Source organism: Eumetopias jubatus, unplaced genomic scaffold (genome assembly GCF_037043125.1).
Source record: "Eumetopias jubatus isolate StellerSeaLion01/CBP00866 unplaced genomic scaffold, mEumJub1_p1.0 scaffold_1, whole genome shotgun sequence".
Classification (NCBI taxonomy): Eukaryota; Metazoa; Chordata; class Mammalia; order Carnivora; family Otariidae; genus Eumetopias; species Eumetopias jubatus.
The window spans coordinates 44,632,610-44,659,494 of NW_028274807.1; the positions used below are offsets into that span (position 1 = coordinate 44,632,610).

Here is a 26,885-nt window from a genome sequence, read left to right on the forward strand (position 1 = left end):
TCCATTGGAATATACCACTTCTTCTTTATCCATTCCTCTGTTGATGGACATCTTGGCTCTTTCCACAGTTTGGCTATTGTAGACATTGCTGGGTAAATACCCAGTATTGCAATTGCTGTTTGTATGGTAGCTCTATTTTCAACTTTTTGAGGAGCCCCCATACTGTTTTCCAGAGTGGCTGCACCAGCTTGCATTCCCACCAACAGTGTAGGAGGGTTCCCCTTTCTCTGCTACCCGCCAACATCTGTCATTTCCTGACTTGTTAATTTTAGCCATTCTGACTGGTGTGAGGTGGTATCTCATTGAGGTTTTGATTTGGATTTCCTTGTTGTCGAGCAATGTTGAGCACTTTTTCATGGGTCTGTTGGCCATTTGGATGTCTTCTTTGGAAAAATGTCTGTTCGTGTCATCTGCCCATTTCTTGATTGGATCATTTGTTCTTTGGGTGTTGAGTTTGATAAGTTCTTTATAGGTTTTGGATACTAGCCTTTTATCTGATATGTCATTTGCAAATATCTTCTCCCATTCTGTCGGTTGTCTTTTGGTTTTGTTGACTGTTTCCTTTGCTGTGCAGAAGCTTTTTATCTTGATGAAGTCCCAATAGTTCATTTTTGCCCTTCCTTCCCTTGCATTTGGCGATGTTTCTAGGAAGAAGGTGCTGCGGCTGAGATCGAAGAGGTTGCTGCCTGTGTTCTTCTTTAGGATTTTGATGGACTCCTGTATCACATTTAGGTCTTTCATCCATTTTGAGTCTATTTTTGTGTGTGGTGTAAGGAAATGGTCCAGTTTCATTCTTCTGCATGCGGCTGTCCAATTTTCCCAACACCGTTTGTTGAAGAGACTGTCTTTTTTCCATTGTACATTCTTTCCTGCTTTGTCGAAGATTAGTTGACCATAGAGTTGAGGTTCCATTTCTGGGCTCTCGATTCTGTTCCATTGATCTGTGTGTCTGTTTTTGTGCCAGTACATACTGTCTTGATGATGACAGCTTTGTAATAGAGCTTGAAGTCCGGAATTGTGATGCCGCCAGCTTTGCTTTTCTTTTTCAACATTCCTCTGGCTATTTGGGGTCTTTTCTCGTTCTATTACAAATTTTAAGATTATTTGTTCCATTTCTTTGAAAAAAGTGGATGGTACTTTGATAGGGATTGCATTAAATGTGTAGATTGCTCTAGGTAGCATTGACATCTTCACAATATTTGTTCTTCCAATCCAAGAGCATGGAACGTTTTTCCATTTCTTTGTGTCTTCCTCAATTTCTTTCATGAGTATTTTATTGTTTTCTGAGTACAGATTCTTTGCCTCTTTGGTTAGATTTATTCCTAGGTATCTTACGGTTTTGGGTGCAATTATAAATGGGATAAGCTCCTTAATTTCTCTTTCTTCTGTCTTGTTGTTGGTGTATAGGAATGCCACTGATTTCTGTGCATTCATTTTATATCCTGCCACTTTACTCAACTCCTGTACGAGTTCTAGCAGTTTTGGGGTGGAGTCTTTTGGGTTTTCCACATAAAGTATCATATCATCTGCAAAGAGTGAGAGTTTGACTTCTTTTTTGCTGATTCGGATGCCTTTTATTTCTTTTTGTTGTCTGATTGCTGTGGCTAGGACTTCTAATACTATGTTGAATTGCAGTGGTGATAGTGGACATCCCTACCATGTTCCTGATCTTAGGGGGAAAGGTCCTAATCTATTTTGATGGCTGCATTTTCTAAGAAGGAAGGAAGTATGAAGGAGGGAGGGAGAGATGGAAGGCAGAAGAGAGGAAGGAAAGAATGAAGGAATTCATTTACATAGATAAGACTTGCTATTAGAAAATCCACAGGGTGGCGCAGAGGCCGGTGGGCCTTTGGCCTCGGCGGCCATGGCCATAGCTACAGTAGCAGTGCTCCTGGCCGCACTGGGTGGGGGCCCTGTGGCTGGCGGCCCGGCGGTTCGTGGGGCCCAGTGTCCTTTGGCTGCACGGAGGGGTCAACTCGGGCCTCATGCACGGGAAGACCGTGCTGATCACTGGGGCGAACAGCGGCCTGGGTCGCGCCACGGCAGCCGAAATGCTGCGCCTGGGGGTGAGGGTGATCATGGGCTGCCGCAACCGTGACCGCGCGGAGGAGGCAGCGGGTCAGCTCCGCCGCGAGGTCTGCCAGGCCGGGGGCCCCGAGCCGGGCTCTGATGCCGGCAAGGCCGGCGAGCTCGTCGTCAAGGAGTTGGACCTTGCCTCGCTGTGCTCGGTGCGCGCCTTCTGTTAGGAGATGCTCCAGGAAGAACCTAGACTGGATGTCTTAATCAACAACGCAGGGATCTTCCAAGGCCCTTATATGAAGACCAAAGATAGGTTTGCAATGCAGTTTGGAGTGAACCATCTGGGGCACTTCCTACTCACCAATCTTCTCCTTGGACTCCTCAAAAGTTCAGCTCCCAGCAGGATTGTGGTAGTTTCTTCCAAACTTTATAAATATGGAGACATCAACTTTGAAGACTTGAACAGTGAACAGAGCTATAATAAAAGCTTTTGTTATAGTCAGAGCAAACTGGCTAACATTGTTTTTACCAGAGAACTAGCCCGCCGCTTAGAAGGTACAAACGTGACTGTCAATGTATTACACCCTGGTATTGTGCGGACTAATCTTGGCAGGCACATACACATTCCACTGTTGGTCAAACCACTTTTCAATTTGGTGTCATGAGCTTTTTTCAAAACCCCAGTAGAAAGGGCCCAGACTTCAGTTTATTTAGCCTCTTCACCTGAGGTAGAAGGTGTGTCAGGAAAGTACTTTGGAGATTGTAAAGAGGTAGAACTTTTGCCCAAAGCTATGGATGAGTCTGTTGCAAGAAAACTCTGGGATATCAGTGAAGTAATGGTTGGCATATTAAAATAGGAACAAGGAGTGAAAGAGCTATTTATAACACTGGCTGCCAGTTCTATCTGTAATCAGAAATGGTGTGGCTTGCGTACTTGCTACTCGAAAACAGTTTTGGTTTTACACTAATACTGCTGAGAGGTACATACGGATATTTCGAAGTTACTCAAAAGTTATTTTTTGGAGAACATAAAATTTCAGAACAGATGTCTTAAATATATAATAAGCATAATAAATAGTAAAATGAACAGTATAATTATCATATACTTTAGAAATTATAATTGAGCAAGCATGGATTACAAATATTAAAGAATCCAGTGACTTAAACACCTTGAGAAGTTTTTCAAATATCTTTTGAGTTTCATGGCCAAAATATTAATTATTTTTATTGCAGTGCCGGTTTTTGTGTGAAAATAACATGCCTGTTGTATGCACAGTTCTTGGAATAAATTTAATGATGCACAAAAAAAAAAAAGAAAAACCATAGGGTTTATTGTTGTTGTTGTTGAAGATTTTATTTATTTATTTGTCAGAGAGAGAGAGAGAGAGAAAGCACAAGCAAGGGGAGTGGCAAGCAGAGGGAGAAGCAGGCTCCCCACTGAGCAAGGAGCCCGATGTGGGACTCAATCCCAGGACGCTGGGATCATGACCTGAGCTGAAGGCAGGTGCTTAAAGGACTGAGCCACCCAGGTGTCCCCATAGGGTTCTTAATATGCAAGAATTTTGCTTTGCAAATATGATTCCCTCTACATGTTCAGTTTATCCATGTATAAGTCATGAACCAATTGCCAATCAATAATGGAAATAACAGATATATCCTCATGAAATTTATAGGCTAGCAAGAGATAGAAAAAAGTGAATAGGAAATTCCAATATTGTGAGATAAATGTGTTGATGTGAAAAATACTGGGTCCTGTAATAGAGGAAGCACCAACCCCAGTCATAGAGGTTAAGTAAAGCATCTTAAGAAAAGTAGCGTCTTATTGAAGACCTGAATTTTGGGTGGGATTTAATCAGGCAAAAAGTGGAAAGGCAGATGTTTTTTAGAAATACTCAGATGTCCTTAAGCAAGAGAGAGCACACTGATTTAAAGAAAGGAAACATGGTTGAATATTCTACCAGCATGGTTTTTGAGAGAGGGGAAAAAGCAGTAGAAGATGGAACTAGAGAATATCTAAGAGGTTTTTTTTTTAATTTTTTATTGAAGTATAATTACCATACCATGTTATACTAGTTAGAGGTGTACAACATATCGATTGAACGATTACATATGTTAGTACACATCACGATAAGTATAGTTACCATCTATTACCATGCAACATAACAATATTATTTACTGTATTTCCTATGCTGTGCTTTTTATCTGTGTGACTTATTTATTTTATAACTGAAAGTTTGTCCCCCTTAATCTCCTTCTTCTAAATTCCACCTATCACCCCACCCATTTCCCCTCTGGCAACCAGGAGTTTGTTTTCTGTATTTAAGATTCTAGGGTTTTTATCTGTTTCTCCTTTTATTTGTTTTGTTTTTTAGATTCCACATATAAATGAAATCATACGGCATTTGTCTTTCTTTGTCTAACTTATTTCTCTTAGCATAATACCCTCTAAGTCCACCAATGTTATAACAAATAGCAAGATCCCATTCTTTTTATTGGCTGAGTAATATTCCATTGTGTGTGTGTGTGTGTGTGTGTACACACACACACACACACACACACACACACACACACATATATATATACCACATCTTCTCTGTTCATTCATCTGTCTATCTATCCGTCATGGACACTTCTGATGCTTCCATATGTTGACTGCTGTCAACAGTCAGCTGAATGAATGCTGCAGTAAACATAGGTGTGTATGTATCTTTTTGAATTAGTGTTTTTGTTTTCTTGGATAAATACCCAGTAGTGGAATTACTGGATCATATGGTATTTCATTCTGTAATTTTTTTATTCAAGTATAGTTTACATACAGTGTTATATTAGTTTCAGGTATACAATATAATATGTATTATAATATGTATTTTAATATATTTAATATATTTTTAAATTTTGAGGAACCTTCATACTGCTTCTCATAGTGGCTGCACTAATTTATATTCCCATCAGTGGTGCACAAAGGCTCCTTTTTCCCTGCATTCTCACCGACACTTACTATTTCTTCTTTTTGATTCTAGCCATTCTGATATATCATTATGGTTTTGATTTGCATTTTTGTGATGATGAGTGATGTTGAACATCTTTTCATGTGTCTCTTGGCCATCTGTGTGTCTTTGGAAAAAATGCCTGTGCCCATTTTTAATCAGATTATTTGGAGTTGTTTTGGGTTGAGTTATATAAGTTCTTTATATATTTTGACTCTTAACCCTTATGGGATGTATCATTTGCAAATATCTTCTCCCATTCAGTAGGTTGCCTTTTTGTTTTGTTGATGGTTTCCTTCACTGTGCAAAAGCTTTTTATTTTGGTGTGGTCCCAGTACTTGACTTTGTTTTTGTTTCTCTTACCCAAAGAGACATATCTAGAAAAATATTGCTATGGCTGATGTCAAAGAAATTATTGCCTGTTTTCTTTTAGGAATTTTATGGTCTCACATTTCACATTTAGTTCTTTAATCTATTTTGAGTTTTTTTTGCCTATGGTGTGAAAGTGTGGTCATGTCTCATTCTTTTGAATGCAGCTGTCCAGTTTTTCTAACAGCATTTATTGAAGACTGTCTTTTCCCCATTGTATATTCTTGCCTCCTTTTTCATAGAATAATTGAGCATGTATAAGTGTGGGGTTTATTTCTGGGCTCTCTCTTGTTCCCCTGATCTATGTGTCTGTTTTTGTGCCAGTACCGTAGTGTTTTGATTATTACAGCTTTGTAGTACATCTTGAAATCTAGGATTGTGTTTTGAAAGGCATTATATATGTTACATTAAAGAATATGGATTTCATTCTAAGGGAGTGACACAGTCCAATTTATACAATGAAGCTCCCTGTGGCTACAGACCCTGCTCTGTCTTACTGTATATTGCACACTTTAAAACTTTTTGTAGGGGAGAATTTCCTAACTTCCCAAAACTGATCATATCCCCCTTGCATATGCTCTTTAGCACTTTGCACTTCACCTGCAGAGTGCATGTTATAATTATAATAGGATAATAAATTGTGAGATTAGATATTCACTGTCATAATCTCTGGGTCATAATCTCTGAGGTAGTAGAGACCAAACTGGTTTATTGCTGTATCCTCAGCATGTCTCAGTACCTTTTATGTATGTTTTGAATGAATGATCTATAGGAATTTAAGTACCATGAATAAGAATAATTTAGTTAAAGAGAACTAAAAATCAGTGATGATTTTCATCTCTTTTCTTTCTCATTCTTATCTCCATGATAAGACAAACATTTGTTGAGGACCTTTCTGTTGCAAGTGTTGTGATAGAAACTAAGAAAGATAAGTGATGTGGTATGTGAATAATAAATATTTTTAAAATTAATGGCTACAATTAAAGCAAGGTGTATTGTAGGGTACAATCAGCAATATTAAATAAACAGCTAAAGGTATAGATTTCTTCCTCTCATTACAACTTAAAAAAAAAGTTTTTTCTTTTATAGATCGCTTATGTTCCTGAAGCTGCATGTTAACTTTCAAATGTTTTTTTATACCAAAATAGAAAGAATGCCTTAGTTGAGCTTTTAAAGTATAATTACAAACTTGCTTTTAGTGATTTGTTAAGATAAAACAGTAGTCTAAAAGATTAGGAGATATTGATGAATTGGAAATAGCTACCTTTTTGCTATTCTTAAAAATCTACTGATGTTTTTGATCAATGATAAGTGCTTGTCTATTCAGAAAGTTTTAAATTATCTAAAAATAAAATGTTTTTTAGCTGCAAAAGTGAATATGACTTGAGACACTGTTTATAATTATGTTTTTCAAAAAGCCATTCTAGTTATGAAAGCAACCACAAATGCACTGATAAAAGTACTTAAAATCAAAAGGATCTATGTAGAATTTTGGCTTCCAAAGCAAATATTAAATTGAAAAATTTCTGGCAAAGTTAATTTCAGCTCTTATAGTTATCATTTGTGATTTAAAAAGAACAGGAATTCTAGAGAACCCAACTCAGTGGAATTTATATAGTGTATAAAGAAACTACTTCATAATTTTTGGAAGAGTTGAATGGCAACATGGCAGGTTAGAAGAGAAACTCCTAGTAAAGGTTATAGGTATTAACCAGAAAGAAAAGAAAGTTGGGAGAATCTTGTTCGCTATGGAAATAAGATTTATACATATTCTGGAATAAAGTTCTCTGTTTTGATTCCCCTGCTTGCACTCTTTCTGATATTGAAATAGAAATTAAAAGTATGTTGAAGAAGACTACCTGAATTCTTTTGTAAGACTGTGAGAAAGTTGTGAAGTAAAAAAAAAAATCAAATTTCAATTGACCAAAATTACATATACAAATTAGTGAAAAACAGTGTTAAGAAACAAAAACCTTTAGATAGGTAATTCAATCAAATAATTTTTGTGTTAGTATTTAAACATTAAATATGGGTACTGTGGATTGAATCTGAAAGTTTATAAAATTATGGGCACATTAAGTCATCAGGTTTTAAAAAAACTACAGAACTGTGAAGAAATAAGATATGTCTTCTTTAAAGGAAAATAAGGGGAAAAGAAATAAAAGTAAGCCATAGTAGCTACCAATTATATTTTAATGTAAGGAAAATGTCACATATATTCAAGTACGTGTTTCTTTATATTGCTTTACAATTGAGCATTTGCAAATAATGAATCATTGAACACTACATCAAAAACTAATGATGTAATGTATGGTGATTAACATAACAATAAAAAATTAAAAAAACTAATGACTATATGTTGGCTAATTGAATCTAAAGAAAAAAATTCTATTAAGAAAACAAAAATTGGGCATTCCTTTATTTGTGTGTTTTAATTATTTACATTTTAGTGTTAATAAGAAGCTTTTTTTTTGTAAGTGGTACTTAGTAATTTAGGCAAATACAATGTATATATACCTGAAGAAAACCGTTGTTCCTTAATGAAAGCTATGGAATTACTGACAATGTATAGGAATGGGTAAATTATTATTGTTTGGCTAGAATGGGAAGTCATGAGGGGAATAAATTCCACCTACTATGTACCTAATACTTTACATTTATTTTGAAATTAATTCTCACAAAAATTCTTTCATTAATTGCTATTCTCGTTTTATAGGTAAGGAAACTAAAGCTTATAAAGTATAAGAAAAATTTTTTTTTCTAAAGATTTTATTTATTTATTAGAGATAGAGAGCGAGAGAGAGCACGAGAAGGGCGAGAGCACAAGCGGGTGTGCGGGGTGGGAGTGAGGAGAGCACAGAGCATGAGCCAGCCTGGGGATAGGCAGACTCCCTGCTGAGCAGGGAGCCCAACCCTGGGATCATGAGCTGATCCGAAGGCAGACACTTAATCGACTGAGCCACCCAGGCACCCCAGTGTAAGAAAATGTCTTACATAATACCAGCATTTTTTTTTTTCAGGGAGTCAAGATTTAAATAAAAATATGTCTCACTCTAATCCATGTTCTTCCCTTTACACTATTAATAGCCCTCCCACATGATGTTGATTATGGTAACAATTGCAGCAGCAGTAGTAATAATACTAGTAATAGCATACATTTACTGGACTTACTGTGTTCCAGACATGTCCCCAGCACATTGTATATATTAATTGCATTTAATTTGAAAAAGAAATCTATGAGGAGCGCCTGGGTGGCTCAGCCTGTTGAGCTTCCAACTCTTGATTTCAGCTCAGGTAATGATCTCAAGGTTGTGAAATCAAACCTCGTGTTGGGCTCTGCACTCAGGAGGCAGTCTGCTTGAGATTCTCTCTTTCCCTCTGCCCCTCCACCTCCATGCATACTTGTGCTCTCTCTCTCTCTAAAATAAATGAATAAATCTTTAAAAGAAAAAAGGACTCTATGAAATTTGTACTGTTTTGTCCTAGTTTTACAGGTGAGAAGAAGTAATTAGGAAATAGGAGAAACCACCGTTGTATGGATATGTGTAGGTTTATGTGATCCTAGAAATGCAGGTAGTGAAATGCAGGCCTTTAAAATTAAAATTTTATAAACTTTGTATTTCAATGTGGTTTTAAATATATGTCATCCTTTTAATAATTTATGGTTTAAAAATGCTGATAATTGAGTCCTTGAGAAGGTTATAAAGTATACAAGTCCTAAGGAAAAAGAGAAATGCAGAATAGACCTATTCATATTTGTGGCTGGGTAAAAGAATGATACGGGTATATTTGAACTTCTTAGTATCAGGGTTGCCTAAAAGACACAATTAAATTTGCTTTTTGATTTAAGAGTTTGAGAACAGAACTTTAGGGAATCAGTCTACATTGGTTGTCTGTAAACAGGTGTCTAACTGGAGATAGAAATGGTGATATTGATCTCTGTAAAGGTGAAAGAAATAAAAGCATAATTAATAATTCTCTTAATTGAAGTGCAGGGAGTAGTTGAAATCCTCTTGTAGGCTTTTCTTTGTATCATCTTTACCATATTTGGTAATAGTAGCATGGTACTATTATTGGCATTACTTAGTAGGTTAATAAATATCCTTCTGTACTGAGAGAAAAAATATATGGAGTAGTCTTCAAGGGACTACAGAAAAAAAACAATGAACTGCAGTGTGGAATGGTAGAAATTAAGTTGGGTCTAACATGGCAGAATGCATAAAAGACTGTCTTTTGATTAAAAGACTTATTACTACCTGAGGAGACAATTATTATTATCAGTCTCCAGAATCAGGGGGTCAATGAATTCAAAATATTGGGCAGTCAGAAGATGTAAGAATACCCCCTATTGCAAAGACCCAATAACTCAATAAAATTTGCAAAATGAGAAATCAGTATGTTTTATTAATTAACTTGTGTAACCTCATACTTAGTAATCTTCAAAAGTGTGGAAGATTTAGTATTTGTGAATATCTACAGTACCATTAATTCTTCAATTTTATAATTACAGCTAAAGAATTATTTCCAGTAGGACTCCTTTGATTCTCTCCTATGTGGTATCTTTCAAAGTTTTTTGCCATAGACAGTATAATTTTTACATTGCAATCCAGTATTTTAGAAAGTCATAAAAATACTTATTCTTACTACTTTCTATTTTACTTCTTCTAGTCTCTCCTCCTACCCCTCCCCTGTCTCTATCTCACGTCCATCTTTTCTTTTTTTTTTTCCCCATCTTCGTAGTCATGGCCCACTAAATTATTTTGATGACCCAGTCATGATTGAGATTTGCAGTGCATAGAGATTGGAGCACAAAAAATATTATGAGTTATAGATAATTATTACTAAATTTGCATATATGCTAGAGGTTCAAATAGGTTTAAGAGAAAAACAACAAATGTATTCTTTTCCAAATTAAATTTTGGAATTTAATTTCAAAATTAAAATTGCATTTTAAATTTAAATATTAAATATTTATAGTCTAATGTTATTAAAACATGAAAAGTATCCTTTTAGTTAATTACCTTTAAGATTTCAAAAGTTGTGCTATGATATAACACAACTATATCATATATAGTTATCTATAAAATGGATACTATATAAAGTATATATATATATATATTTAACAGATAGTTAACATATAATGATTAGTTAATATATAAAAGTATTGCCTGATGGCTAAAATTTCTATATAATAGATAGTTAATATAACTATAACAGATCGTTAATATATAAAAGCATTGCCTGATGGCTAAATTTTCTTTGCCCATTCAGTAATGGAAGGCAAAGTGCAAGACAGCAAAGAGATATGAGTAGGAAATGTATGAGTTTATACTTTGGGACCTTACTTTATAAGGCCTTTTGAAATTGTGTTTTAATAGTATTTTAAATAATTTGTATTTGGATTTAGTGTTCATTTAGTAAAAATAAATAAGCATTTCACATTACAAACATGGATTGAAGTGTGTATAAAACATAAAGGAAAATGTCACCTAATTTAAAAAAATTAGGTGTCGGATGCTTGGGGTCTATTTATGGATTCTAGAAATAAGTCAGTCAAAACACGTTCTAGGAACTCTTTTGAAAGAGATTTTGAAACAGTATTTTGTACAGATTTCCAATAAGAAGGTTAATGTTTGAACTTATAAAGCAAATGACCAGAATCCTACCATGAGATGTCTTACCAGAATGTTTATGACTGTAAAACTTTTAAATTACTTCTTATTCTATCACTGAAACTATGGTATTTTATGCAGTGTGTGGCAGGAAATGTGGAAAGCTAGTTAACTACTTTGAAACCTTAAAAAAATAATTGAATGTTTTATAGAGTTACATGTAAATTGTCTTGATATTATGAAATGGTGCTTTCAGAAAAAAATAACATTTTTAGAGATAGTTTAATTCAATCTATTATATAGTCTTTATTCAAATTATATAGAAAGTTACCTAATAATATTGCTTTTTTAAATTTTTTTATTAACATGCAATGTATTATTTGTTTCAGGAGTATAGGTCTGTAATTCATCAGTCTTATACAATTCACAGTGCTCACCATAGCACATAGCCTCCCCAATGTCCATCACCCAGCCACCCCATCCCTCCCACCCCTCTCCACTCCAGCAACCCTCAGTTTGTTTCCTGAGATTAAGAGTCTTTGTCTCCCTCTCTCGTTTCATCTTGTTTCATTTTTCCCTACCTTCAGTAATATTTCTTATTTATTTTTTTTAATGTTTAGATTCTAGCTTATATGTGAGGGTGACCAAAAGCAATTGTAGTGATTTGAAAGCATAGTATATTACATTAGATTTGTTATTTTATTTCACATTCTTATATACTTAAGTTTCTGACTAATAAATTTCTATTGGGGAAGAGAAGTTTTTTCATTTATAATACTACATAATGAATTTAAAGTGTTCTTGAATTACTTTTTTAAATAAATCAAATATACAAATAAGGAAATATTACTTTAATATCTATGTCAAATTTCTTAATATCAGCTGGGAAATTTTATAGTTGACATAAAACAAAATCTAAGTTATCCCTCTTCATTCTACTACATTATTCATAAATAAGATATGGGCAACAATAAAATATGGCCATTTTTAAATAACTATGTATTTGAAAAAATGTTTATTCTTTGCAGGGTTTAAGGATGTGTTTTAATTTTAGCATTAATATCAACAGTAAATGATTAGATAATACATTAGAATACTACTGTGCAAACCAGAGGAAATATGAAGTATGAATTTTAAAATTAGAGAATCTTTTGGGAATGACAAAAGCTCATAGGTTCAGGCTTGAGAACAAGGATTAAATTTACACATCTATACATAAAATGCATAATAAAAGAAGATATAGAAAGAATTCAATTAAAGTTTGTGGCAGGATAATAGATTCCATAGAAATTCATAAAAGTACATTAATATTATCTACAAAGGAATGTTATGTTGTCTCTTGCTTAAAAAATGATTCATTTAGGCACTTCATTTAATTTAGCTTTAGGGAATTTTTTATATTTATGTCTATTTCAATAAGAGAAACTATCTTTTTTCAGTCTACCAAGGCAGGGTTTTTAATTGACTGTAATAACTTTTAGGTATTGGATACTATTTAAAGTTTCATAGATGTAAAAGCCTATGCCTTTGGCCAAAGTAGAAATGTGTGTCCATCTCTAATAATACTTTTCTTAATATTTCTTCATTTGACAAATCACTTTGCTACAAGCTCTTTGTGTTAATAAGTATATAGTGGATTTTTTTTCCTTTATTTTCCGTTCTGTGTTGTCTTAGTATTACACTACTTTATAGAAGAAGAAAAGGAGTGCATACAAATCGTAGTATGTCTCTGAGTCTAATTCTGTAATTTGTAAAGCTCTCCTTTGGTAATTACCCACTTATTTGATTTAAATACCCATTAAAAAATAAATTTTTAACTAGTGCTATATGTAACAGCTAAAACCATAAAGCTTCTAGGAAACAAAAACAAGAGAATACATGACCTAGAAGTAGGCAAAGATTTCTTAAAGACTACTCAAAATACTTGCATTATAAATTAAGTTAAGGAGACAAGGGAAAAGGCAACAGAAGTTGATTTTATCTTTTGCTTCTCATCATAATAAATGGTTGGTGGAAGAAAATACTAAAAAAAAAATTGCCAGAATAGTGGTATGTTACATAAATTTTCTTTATCGATAAGTGACATGTTTTCCTATGACAAAAGATGTTTAAACTTAAACTTTAAATTAAAATCAAATTGGTGGACAAAGTGATTAAGTGATGGAAAAATGCACAGGATTTAAGGGTATAATTTTCATCTATCATAAATTCAAAAGATTCCCTTTCATTTTACTACAGTATAGAGAAAGTAGAAGAAAATATTAAACAAAATGAAAACGTGCTTCCATTTATTCATTCATTCAATTCACAGTATATTTAGTGAATGTTTATTTAATGCCAAAGACCTGCTCTTCAGGAGTTTTTAAGTTTCTTTTGATTAAGTTATATTTACAAAGACAAACCAGTAAACACATTTCCATTTAGATAAACTATCCTTGTGTTGATATGTAGACATTTCTTTTGTAATTTAATTATTCCAGAGACCTTTGAGGAAGACTTCCTGTATGGTTTCTTTATGATTGTGTGTGTATATGCTTTATTATATTTTAGAATGCTTATAAATTTAGTATGCATATAAATTTTAAAATATAAAAAATGCATATATTTGTGCTTTCAGGAAGACTTCCCATTTTAAAAAAATAAAAATAGTTCCATAAAATGGCTTCAACTTAAATAAAATTTCTTGTTGTCTGTTATGGAAACTTAAATAGTTAAAACTTAAATTGTAGAATAAAAATAATTTTTTCAGTTTTGAGTAGAATTTGAAAAGCTAATTTTTGTAAGCTTTAAGAGAAAGTTTTACTTAATTCAAGATTTTATGGATTATAATAAAGGAAATTAACTTTAGCCATCTTTTATCCAGAATTCTTTAAGACAATCATCTATATAAGAAAAAGAATTCTGATACAGATATCCAACAACACTGCAATTTGTTTAGATTAATTATGTTTTACTTTAAGGTTAAGGATTATCCATATAGCTTTATCTAGAAAAACAAAAATACACATAGTAAAAACTCACTGGTGACAGTGTTATATGTTGTAATTTTCTTTGTGATTAGCACTACAATGAGAATGTTACTCTGTAAAAGTGATTACAATTATGTGATATTTGAAAATCAGTAAGCACTTATTTTTCTTTCCCAGATCATACATAAATAGAATGTATTAGTTAACTACATAAATCATTTTACATGCTTACTTTTTGTATTTTATTTTTTAAGTACATATATGTTTGGTTAAATTTTTTAAACTTCAAAGGTATCGAGAAGAATTGAATGTATCATTTCTAAAACCATATATTTTTATGATTATTATTTTTCCCTTACTGTAAAATATTCATGATTTTAATGAACTGCACTGGCTATTCTCTCAATGCCTTCATAAAGCTCTCAGGATAACTAAAGAACTAAAAATTTACAGAGATGATTTTGAAATTTATTGAAAAGTCATAACTGTTAATGCACTGTGTGTATATTTGTGATAACACAGAAATCAGGTTAATGGAGTTTCTGTTGGTCAAGATTATGAAAATTTAAGCATGAAAAAGAATAATGACTGAAGTTGATTGAAACATATTAAGTATATTAAAATCCATCAGTCTACCTTGATGTGAGAGAGAAAACAAAAAGAAGTCTTATTATTTGATAACTATTTCACCAAATCCTTACTCTGAAAATATGCAACTAAAGAAAAGAGTTAAGCATTTATGCTCATTTTCTTGTAACAGCTCTATTTCTGAGTAATCAAATAGTCTCAGTTCATGAGGGACAGGTTTTCATTACAGAAAAATGCCTCCAACTAAATAAAGAAGGAAGGATAGTATTAGAAAAACCACCATTTTTAAAAACTTAATGGAATATTTAATTCAGCACATAATGTCAAAAGATATCAAAATCACTATGTGAAATATTTAGGGTAACAAATTGTTCAGATTAAAAAAACAGAGTCACAGTTAATTGCAAGATGTAGACCTGTGTTATGTCAGGAAATTTGAAAATAGACTATATTTGTAGATAACATTAAAGTATCAATGTTAGTTTTATTAAGTACAATAATGGCATGATGGTTATGTAGGAAAATATATCTTTAAAAGAGGCTGGCTAAAGTATTTATAATTTAAATGGTATGCCTGAAATTTTCAAAAAAATTGAAATGATAAAAAATGCTATCTGTAATTAAATCTAAGTGATGTACCTCATCCAACTTTATATCCTCCTGTATCTTTTGTATTTGGGGGAAAATTTTCCAAATAAAATATTTTAATAACTACTATAGAGTGTACATTAATTATCTAGCCTACCTTTTGCATTTTATTACTTTATGAAAGGTCTATAAAAAGAAAACCTTTTTCCTAGTATTTAACATATTTCACATTACTTAAACCACATGAATTAGAAATAATGAAAAAATGATGAATGTTTAATAGGATTAATCTGCTGTATTTAGAAGGAAATTAAATTGCCTTAGTATATCTTCCTTTACTAATGATATATTTAATTATTGGATCTCCAAGTTTCAAAAGTTGCAGACCTTCTTTTGTTATTCATCTATTATTAAATTTCTTTAGCTAAAGACATCAAAAACCCTCATTTAAATATTTTTATACTTTTAGAATCCACACTTTGCCACAGACAGATATCTAGATAGCAAATAGTACAGCTTCTTAGGATTCCACTAGCTCTACTTCAGTTTTTAAATTTTTTCAATTGAAATTATTTATGTTATAATATAATTTGCTTTTATTCTACAGTTTCATTAGCACCTTGCAAAAAGATGGAAAACAGGGAAGATTCAGGATCAAGACACAGATCATTATGGCAGTACAAGTGTTTTTAGGACATGGAAGTTTGGAAGAGAAGAATTTAGTGTGAAATTATAGGGATACAGAGTTTATGACTATAAATTTTAAATTGAAATTGGAGGAAAGTTAAATATGTGAAACAACTAATTGTGGATTGAGGGGTCAGACAAAGAAGGAAGTATAGATATTTGTTTCTATTTTGGGGTATCATAAATAATACTGTGATAATCATCTTGTTATACAAAAGGAAATGACCAGACGACAGTTGTCATTCTTTTTTTCTTTTTTTTTTTTAGAGAGAGACAGAGAGAGAGAGAGCAGGGAGGGGCGAGGGAGAAAGAAAATTCCAAGCAGGCTCTATGCTAGGCATAGGCGTGGAGCCTGATGCAGGGCTCTGCTTACCAAAGCTAGTAATTAAAAAAAAAAAAAATAGTGTGAAACCCTGCTATAACATTTCTTCAATAATGCAAATATGGATATTCCACATTTGAAAATGATTCCCATTTATACAGTTATCTCACCCTTGTCATTCTATAAACTTGCCAGTGATACAACCCAACATTTTACTTGGTTGGTTTTTTGGAACTTAACATATAGCATTAATATTGAGTTTTATTTTATAAGCCAATTTAATAGGCTAAAGATATTTTGGTCCACAAATTTTTGCATGCTATTTGGTCATTGGAATTGATCATTGATATTTCTTTTTTTTGTAAATTGTCTGATCATAACTTTTACTACCTTTCAGAACTTCTCCATGGTCCTTACTTTTTTAGATGTTTCCCATGTGTGTCTTTGAACTTTAGTACTTCATACAGTTTTAATGATTATTAGCTAAATATTTCATTCTATGAGCAGATTCCGTATCTTCGTCATACTCTGCCACATCAAGAAGAAAATGATTATCTACAACCAATTCTGAAAGAATAGTAACATAATGCCAACAATGATATAAAAATTTTATTTATAAAGTGTTCAGAAAGAGAAAAAAACAGAAGTTGCCTCAATAACATCACTTGGTCAATTATAATATTCGAGTTTTCAAGAAGTACTTTAAGGTTATAATTTTTAATTCAGTGCCCTACACTTTTAAGTAACTCAAACCTCTAATATTTTCTAGATTTTTTTATTGAAGTTTAACTGACATGCAGTATTATATTAATTTTAGGTGTACAATATAGTGATATATTTTTTAATATCACAGAATGATCCCCATGGTAAGTCTAATTACCATCCATCACCATACAAAGTTACTACAATATTATTGACTATATTCCCTATGCTGTATATTACTTCCTCATGACTTATTTTGTAACTGGAAGTTTGTACCTCTTCATTCTACCTACCTGTTTTGCCTACTCCCTAGCACTTCCCCACTCTGGTACCAGTAATTTGGTTCCTGTATCTATGAGTCTGTTTCTGTTTTGTTTTGTTTTTTAGATTCCACATATAAGTGAGCTCCTATGATAGTGGTCTTTCTCTGACTTATTTTGCTTAGCATTATGCTCTCTCCATCCATTAATGTTGTTGCAAATGGCAAAATTTCATTCCTATTTATGGCTGAGTAATATTCCATTGTAAATATACACCACATCTTCTTTGTCCATTCATCCATCAATGGACACTTAGGTTAACCTTTTTCTATATTTTGGCTGTTGTCAATAATCCTGCAGTAAACATAGGAGTGCATGCATCTCTTCAAATTAGTATTTTAGTTTTCTTCAGATAAATACCCAGAGGTGGAATTGCTAGATTATATGGTAGTTCTATTTTTAATTTTTTGAGTGACCTCCATATTGTTTTCCATAGTGACTGCACTAACTTACATTGCCATGCATGGTGTACAAGGGTTCCCTTTTCTCCACATTATTGCCAGCATTGTTATTTTTTGTCTTTTTGATGATGACTGATTTGACAGGGGTGAGGTGATATCTCACTGTGGATTTGATTTGCTTTTCTCTGATGATTAGTGATGTTGAGCTTCTTTTCATGTGTCTGTTGGCCATCTGCATGTCTTTGGAAAAATATGTATTCAAGTCCTCTGCGCATTTTTTAATCGGCTTATTTGTTTTTTGGTTTTTGTTTTTCTGGTGCTGAATTGTATAAGTTCTTTATATATTTTATATATTTTAACCTGTTATTGTATAAGTTCTTTATATATTTTAAACTCTTATTGGATATAAGATTTGTAGATATCTTCTCCCATTCAGTAGGTTGCTTTTTCATTTTGTTGATGGTTTCTTTTGCTGTGCAAAGCTTTTTAGTTTGATATAATCCCATTTGTTTATTTTAGCTTTTGTTATCCTTGCCTGAGGAGATAGGTCCACAAAAATATTGCTAAGGCTGATGTCAAAGAACTTCCTGCCTATGTTTTCTTCAGGGAGTTTTATGGTTTCAGATCTTACACTCAAGTCTTTAATCCATTTTGTATATTTTCCAGAATTTAATGTTCTTGTTAATTCAGTAACAAGCTACTCTTCCAACAAGTTTAATACTTTTGTAACCATTTATAAAATGATTTGTGTATTCGTTTTCAGTTTGGATTCCTAGCAAACAAATGATGCCTATAATTAAAATCTCCCAAATTCATAATTAAAAAAAAGAAACAATTGTTTTACTTTATCCTGCTTGGAGTTTGCTAAGCTTCCTGAACCTGTGGGTTTCTTTGTGATGAAACTTAAAAAAATTTTGTCATAATTTTTTCAAATATTTCTGCTTCAATCTCTCTGTCCTCTCTGTCTGGGACTCCAAAAACATATATGCAGGATGTCTTCATACTGGCTCTCAGGTTATTGAGATTGTAGTCCCTTTTCTTCTTTTCAATCTTTCTTTCCTCTGTGTACTTTAGTGTGGATTATTTATATTAACAGGCATTTCACTGATTCTTTTTCTATTTTGTCTAATATGTTTTTAATCTCAGCTAATGGATTTTTTATTTCAGATATTGCATTTGTTCAATTCCAGTATTTCTTAGTTGCTGTCTGGTTAGTGTGTTTATTTCAATTGACAGATTTTTCTCTTGATACTGGGCCTCATTCCCTTCTTTTTTCACATGTTTAATAAGTCTTCTTGCACACTGGACATTATGGATGACATATTTTAGAGCCTCTGGATATTGCAAATTTCTTCTGAAAACTTTTGAATTTTCTTCCAGCAGGCAATTTAAATGACTCACAGATCCCCTTGTATTTTTAGAGGCTTGGTTTTCGGCTTTGTTAGGGCTATTTCAGTCTTTTAATGGTTTTGCACTTAGTTGTAGAGATAGTCCTTTAGTCTGCCTACAAGGAGAGCCAGGATATTTACAGTCTGAATTTTTCGAGACAACTGTGAACTCACCTCCCTTGGGGTGGACAGCTACTAAAATCTCTACTAAGCTCTTTCAAGACTTTCTGTTGTTTTCTTCTGGGCTGCTTTTAGTCTTGCTTGGAACAAGGGCATTTAGAGTGGTGTCTATGGGCAGCTTTTGGACTCCTCCTTCTTTGACTCTCCACAGTCACACTCCCAGCCCTAATTTCCAGCTGCTCTGAAAGCCAGAAGTCCAAGTTCTGATTCTTCCATAGGGGTTCAGTACCTGCAGCTTTCTACTTGAGCTCTTTCTATCCCCTTCCAACCACTCCACCCCCTATAACAGAGATGGAGGATGCCCTCAGTATAGATGGGGTGTCTCAAATCTGATGCAGTGCCAGTGTAATACTGTTCTTTCAAGGATTTCATCTTCTTTAGTCTCTACCTCCCTTAAGTCTCTTCCACTTCTCTCCCCAAAGTTTATTTTTATTTTTATTTTATTTTATTTTATTTAAGCTAGGCTACCTGTATCAAAGGCTGAAAATACCCCCTTGTAATTTTTTCAAGTCTTTCCAACCACCTCGTATCTTGAAACCATGTACCTGTGAAATTTTATTTATCTTTTAAAATTTGTTTTGTGACCCTTACGAGGCTTATTTTTGAGGTCCCCTTCCCCCTTCTTGCCATCCTGTCATAGCTTCATGTTATTTTTACCTTCTGCCAATATTATATATAGATATTCATATATATGTGTGTGTATATATATATATATATATATGTATCTTTGATTTCTTCTTTTCTGGACAGTTTTGGGTATCTTTAATATCATCCTATACAAGCAAACAAAATTTAATCTTAGAACATTTTTTGCTTTATTTTTGGGCCAGGAAAGCAGTTCACCAGGAGTTCACTGGAGTTGCCATTCTAGGATGGTATATTTAGAGTAGAAGATTCCAGGGTCCCAGGGATACTGCTGCACCCTATCAGCAGTACCCTAATGGGGACAAAAGATGGGGATGGATTAATGACCTTTCATACCTTAGACTTAAGGACCTAATGATATGTACACCTGAAAGCATCTCAAAGCCAGCAAGTACTTCTATATTCTCTTGCCCCTACCCATTACTAAACTTAGAACCTGTCCATTGAGTTAGATTTGGAAATTTACTGAGGGACTCCCAGTATTTACAATGGCAACTCAACGGAAAACTTTGCAGTTTTTCTACCATAAGTCTCTCCCATTGCCACAAATTGTATTTTTCTCTTCAGACCAATATTATCTAAAGTGTAGACTGGAGAGAAATGTCCCATGACATGTTTCACCAAAAATGGAAGCATATAGCATACCATTCCTGGTAGGTATTCCTAAGTTAAAATAACATTTTAAAGAGTGAAATATTTTTGATTATAAAAATAATCCAACACAAGCTGCACACAACATTTAAATTTGATTCTCAGGCTTCCCAAAATTTGTTTCACCAAGGTATTGTTTTGTTATTTTGTATGAGTTTTCTCATTTGTACCTGCTGCTATGCAAAATTACTTTGTGTGTCTTTATTAAATTCAAGTTGGGGGTGCCTGGGTGGCTCAGATGGTTAAGTGTCTTCCTTTGGCTCAGGTCATGATCTCAGGGTCCTGGGATTGAGCCCCGCATCAGGCTCCCAGCTTAGTGGAGAGCCTGCTTCTCCCTCTCCCTCTGCTTCTCCTGCTTGTTCACTTTCTCTCTCTCTCTCTCTCTCTCAAATGAATAAATAAAATCTTTAAAAATATAAAATAAAAAAATTAATAAATAAATTGAGGTTGGCCTTAGTCCATGTAAACTTACCAGTTGTCTTCTATTTATTCTTTATTGCTCTGTAACCTAATTAGATACTCACAGGAAACTTAAAAACCCTTTATTTAATAACTGAATAATTGTATTAATCTTTGTTTATCCTATAATGAAGTTTGTAATTAATGGTGTTCATGAGCTTGCTACCATTGTTTTTGCTTTATCTGCTTACTCATCTTAATACTTTGAGGATCCATATACTTAGAAAATTTCACCTTTTTTCCTTTAAACTGCAGTTCATACTCTGTCTCTTATAAGGTACTGCCTTACATCTTCCAAACAATTTGATATTTAATATTTAAAATTTAGCTAATATCAACTAGTGTGTGTGTGTGTGTGTGTGTGTGTGATGTCTATCTAATTATTTGATATAATAATTTTCCAGGGAGACAAAAGGAATTTGCCATTTTTCTCCTGTTATAGCACCTGTGGCTTGTGAACCCTGTATTTCATTACTAAATTATGGAAAATGAAGTTTTAACTAGTTTCACCCCTATAATATGCCTAGTTTATTTGTTATACCTTTGAAAATGTTTCTCTTAGGCTGTTCTTTTGTTCAGCAGCAAACTTTTCCCTGGTTCCTTTTTTTTCTTTCATAGTTTGCTCTTTTCAATTTTGAATTCTGCTTGCTTATGTAAAGTGACAACCTGTTGGCAAGAAATTTGTGCAAATTAAACTGATTTTACAATTATTGTATGTTTTCACTTTGATAACTTCATATTTAAAAGATATATTTAATACTGAAAACTTTATGAACACTTGGGAACTCTGATGAACTCTTATTTTTGTAGCTATCTTGTAAGGATTTTATTTGCTTATGTTACAGCTGATCTGGAAGAAATGCACCATCTATTTTGTAGGGTTTGATTTTGTAGGGTTTGGGTCACAGCAAGCTGTCTCTGAGCACACTTTTCAGTTTCACAGGTTTTCTTATTCATAATCAGGTGTTCTGATCGTTCATGATTTTCTTGAAATTCCTGCAATATCTACTGGTGAATATTGTCATTTTTAGAAATTTCTGTCATTAAATCGTAGGTTTTTTCCCCCCACATTATACTCTTCATGAGTTTTTCTATCAAAATATGAAATGTATTTTCCAATTTTAATGAGTTTTCTTTTCCACAGGGAGAAAATAAATTTTCACATATTTAAGCCACAGAGACAGTTGTTTGTAAATAGAATACCTTTCTCTATTTTGATTTTTAACTTTTTTTTTAATGTTATGTTAGTCACCATACAGTACATCATTAGTTTTTGATGTAGTGTTCCATGATTAAATTTAAGTCGCAGAGGTCAGATTAATTTCTATCAGATTTTCCTTCCTTGAGCTTTGGATTTTATTTTTGTATTTAGAGTTTATTCTTAAAGATCATTTCTAATTTTATTTTGCCATCGTTATTAAAGAAATTATATTAACATATTTGTTTTTTATCATAATTGTAAATTATCGTTTGTTTTTTAGAATCAATTTTAACTGTTGTTTTGAAATAACCAAATACAGATTTCTAAAAAATCTGACAAAATATATCAAGCGGAAATAGACATTTCTACTGATTTTGTGTTTCATTAAGCAAATTACATGTTATGCAACTATAATTTCACTATATGTATGTGTCATAATCATATGGCAGGTGGGTATAAGAATATTTGTAAAAATTAATTTGTAGTATTTACATTATTTTACAATGCTTTCAAGTATCAGTGAGGTTTAGATAAAGTTATAAACTTAAGAGTGGGCAATTGGGAAGGCAAATGACATTGAAATAAGTGTTAACAAATTAAGGACCATAAAACAATCAGATAATTCAACTGTATTTTTCCTAAAGTACTATCTATCTTAAATATGAAAACATGGGATAGGAAAAAAAAGTCCATTAAATATGATGACTTTAAATACTATCTTTGCTCCTAGCACATAAAAGTTTCTCCACTACTTGTTTTTTTTTTTTAATATTCTAGCACCATAAAAAATGGTGGTACTGTTTATTATTTATATCCACTTTCAGTTGTACTACAGAAATTCAAATATTGGCTCTCTAATATCCATCCAAGCCTTGTAAAGTTTAATCCAGTAACATTGAGTATTTATATTAATGGTTACTGTTTTAGCAACCTCTCTTCTTTTAAATATTTATTACTACATTCATTTTCACTAAACTAGAAGATAATACATAATCAACATTTTTATGGATTTTAGAAAACAACTATAACTAAATCACCGATAGTTTTACTACATGTCAGGTAGTAAATACTGGGGAAGAATCAAATCAAAATATATTTCTCATGTTTGTAACTAATTACGCTGATCATTTCAACAAATTAAAGATTATATATATCTGCCAACATGCAGTATTGTCTTTTTCATTCAAGATTAGAAATGTAATTAGTGATATTATCATTTTTGGTAAACACAAATATATAACTATTTCATATATATGTGACATATATATCTTAAACTATTAGTACACATGGAAATAATTCTTATTTATACTTATTAAACAATGCATTTCATTTTTCTGGACTGTATAAGAGCATATAATATTTAAATATTTTTAAAAACCTAGCTTATAAAGAGAGCATATCAAAAGACATATTGTCCTAAAGCATCATATTTCATTTTGTATAAAGGATACCATCCTAAATAGTTCAGTTTTCCTTAGAAAGCGTTTTTATGTTTGTGTAGTTCTAAGTATGCTTCTGATCTGACTCACACAAGCGTATGTTCAAATATAGCCTGATTTGAATTAATGCAGTGTAATTATATTTTTTTTCAAGATTTTATTTATTTGAGATGGAGCAATAGAGAGTGAGCACAAGGGGGCAGGGGCAGAGGCAGAGGGAGAAGCTGACTCCCCGCTAGGCAGGGAGCCCGAAATGGGACTCGATCCCAGGACCCTGAGATCATGACCTGAGCTGAAGGCAGAGGCTTACCCGACTAAGCCACCCAGGCGCCCCTGTAATTATATTTTTCTTGAGGATATTGTTAATTTTACATGGGAGGACTCATTAGTGAAAATGAATACGTATGTCATACCATTTAACACCTTCACCATGCAAAGTTGCTAAAACAGTATGGAAAAAACCTCCTAAGGAAAATTTGATATAGCTTTCCTATGCTTTTCCAGACCTATTTTCAACACTGCTAAAAGGGGGGAAAATTCGAGAAGGCACTGAAGAGACCACCTCACCAGACCCTGATGTTACTTCTCCTCTGGATGTACATGCTGCAGCTCCATAGGAGCCAGGTTGGAAAAGTTTCTAGGAAAACAACATATTCCTTAATAACATATATTTTTAAGTAGAAAGATTTTTTTCTATGGCAGTTTGTCTTTTTAGGCCCCAGAATTAAGTACATGAAAAAGTCTGTACTTTTAGTTTGAACTTACCATTTATTTCTTGTTATTTAAAAAATATATCAGTGACAAACATCTGGCTTCTCAAAAATATTTTTGAAATATGGTTTTAAAGCATGCAAAATTAGCTAATTAAAAACATGGTTCTATTTTATATATACTATAAAAATATCAAGCTGTTATTAATTCATTATACTAGAGTTTGAGGTTAAATGATTATAAAAATGTATATCAAATTTTTCAAGCACTTCTATATATACTACATAAATGGCAGTAGGTAGTTTCTATATGCTCTTTTCTCTATACCTCAAGCTCTATATTTATTATTGCTCTTGATTCCAAGTGAAAGTTTAAAAGATAATTAAATATTCATATAATGTTGTTAATTCTCTATACCTGGGAGGACTATGGAGAGATAGGAGAGTGAGGTAGCAAAACGACCTTAAAAGGGCATTTTTTAAAGACTAATCTCAAAACCTAAATTTCAGATTTTGTATATTTTGAAATATAATGAGTCTCCACTCAGATTATTGAAATGCATTGCAATAAAGACGGATGATAGTAATTCCATGACTAGAGATTGCACATTGTAATTGTAACTGATGTATTTTTTTTTTAAAACATAGTCAATCGCTTCTTGGCCTTTTGGCTAAATCAAATGTAGTATCTGTTCTTATCAGCTTAATATCTTATATTCCTCTATCCGAAGATAATATGTAAATGGATTTTTGGAGCAGGGAGGTGGAATATTGGCTTGCTGCATCCACTCCCTTCCATCGACCTGGTATTGCGGTACTTCCAGGAATGGTGCACCTCTGCACCACACACACATAAGGCACAGTCAAGACTTTTAAAAGATATAGTCACTTAGAAGTAATCAAAAGATATGTAAATGAAGAATGTAAAACATAATTCAACTATGGGAACATAAATGAAGTTAATTTTTAAGTAAAAGATATAAGAAAAGCAATAGTTATACCACTGACAGTTTAATTCTGAAATGATAAGTGCACAAAAAGAGGAATTATCTTTGCATGTGTATAAGAGCTAATGTTATAATAGTGTATATCTACATGTCTGCTCAATCCAAACGTGACACTTCTAAAGTTTAAGACATCTTTCTAATTGTTTATAGTTCTCTCGCCAACTTTTTCACAGAAAAATCTATACTTGGTTTATAGTCTTTATAATATTTGCCTTGTATTACAATTATTATTTCAGGGAAGTGTGCTTTGTTGTTCTTATTCTTCTTTTCTTAGTATTCAGTTGTAAACTCCTTGGTAGAAGTGATTGTATCTCAATATATCATTGTTTCTGTCTCCTATGAGGTTTGATAAATTGATTTTAAAATATTAATTACACAGGAAGTTTGTTGATAGAACTAAATGTACAAAGTCAGACACTTAAAAAAAAAACTTGGTGGGGCACCTGGGTGGATCAATCGGTTAAGTTGTCTGACTTGATTTTGGCTCAGGTCATGATTTCAGGGGTTGTGAGATCGAGCCCCACGTTGTGCTCCACACTGGGCTGGTGAGGAACCTGCTTAAGATTCTCTCTCTCCCTCTCCTCTTTCCTCTCTTCCCTCTCTAAAACAAAAACAAACAAACAGAAAATCTTGGCAAAAAGATATGCTTTATAGATAAAATAGGCTATTGGTTCCTAACACTTTGTATTTATTAATTTCAGAAGCATTTATAAATCCATCTGCCTGGAAACTGTAAAGCAACTTTGGCGTATGAGGCTATCTTTTCTTAATGGCCTAACACATTACTAATTTGGACAGACTAGAATAGTGGTCCAAATCCTATTTTAAAAAATTCTAACTTTTTCATGTTGCATTGAGTAAAGACTCAATGAGAATGAACTGATTAGTTATCAGTCTAAATAAAATAAGCAATAATAAACATAACCCTAAAGTAAAGAATAGCATGGGGTCCTTTATTTTTTATAAATGAGAGCACTGCTGACAAATTTAGCTGCTCTAAGTTCTGTGCAGTATGGATCACCAAAACTGAAAAGAGACAGGCAACAAATGTTAAGATAAAAATGGACCAAGAACAAAATTTTCTGAGAGATTGAGATAGGGAAAAAATAACGTCATTAAATCCTGTTAATAAATAATTTTAATTGAAGTGGTAAACATATTTTTTTTCAGTCAAGAAGAAAGGGTCATAAATACATCAGATTTAGGAGTTCATAGTGACAGGTGAAGTTGAGCAATAGCTCTATAAATAACTGCTCCCAATAAATGAAGCAAATCTCTGGAGGGACTGTGAGAAAGGATTATATTCCTTTAAAAAGGATCTGGGGAGTAAGAGATAATTTAGTTCAAACCTCTCATTTTTGTCTCATCGTAGAGACTGTATATCTTTATGTGAAGTATACATATATGTGTGTCTCTATATATACGCACATATGTATGCATATATACATCATATTAAAGTTGTAGAGGAAAGATGAGCTAGCAGCCTATATTTTCCTGGGGAATAAACTATAAAAATTAACTATTAAATGAAAATAAAGGAGATAACAAAAGTGAATTTAACATTTTGGAAATTATCACTGAAATGTAAGAAAGGTGAATTATGCAATTCATGATACATGTTCTCTAATATTAATAGTATTA

The 26,885-nt window shown here is 32.8% G+C and overlaps 1 protein-coding gene, 1 non-coding gene and 1 pseudogene across 4 annotated transcripts in view; all 3 read left to right on the forward strand.

The window, feature by feature from the left end:
- Positions 1 to 26,885, forward strand: part of EPHA6 (EPH receptor A6) — an 819,528-nt gene that overhangs the window by 104,881 nt on the left and 687,762 nt on the right. The gene's annotated exons all lie outside the window — the stretch shown is intronic.
- LOC114221062 (retinol dehydrogenase 14 pseudogene) lies at positions 1,865 to 2,940 on the forward strand (annotated as a pseudogene).
- Positions 24,889 to 25,077, forward strand: LOC114221126 (U2 spliceosomal RNA). Its single transcript, XR_003611687.1, has one exon. It is a non-coding gene; the product is annotated as a U2 spliceosomal RNA (small nuclear RNA).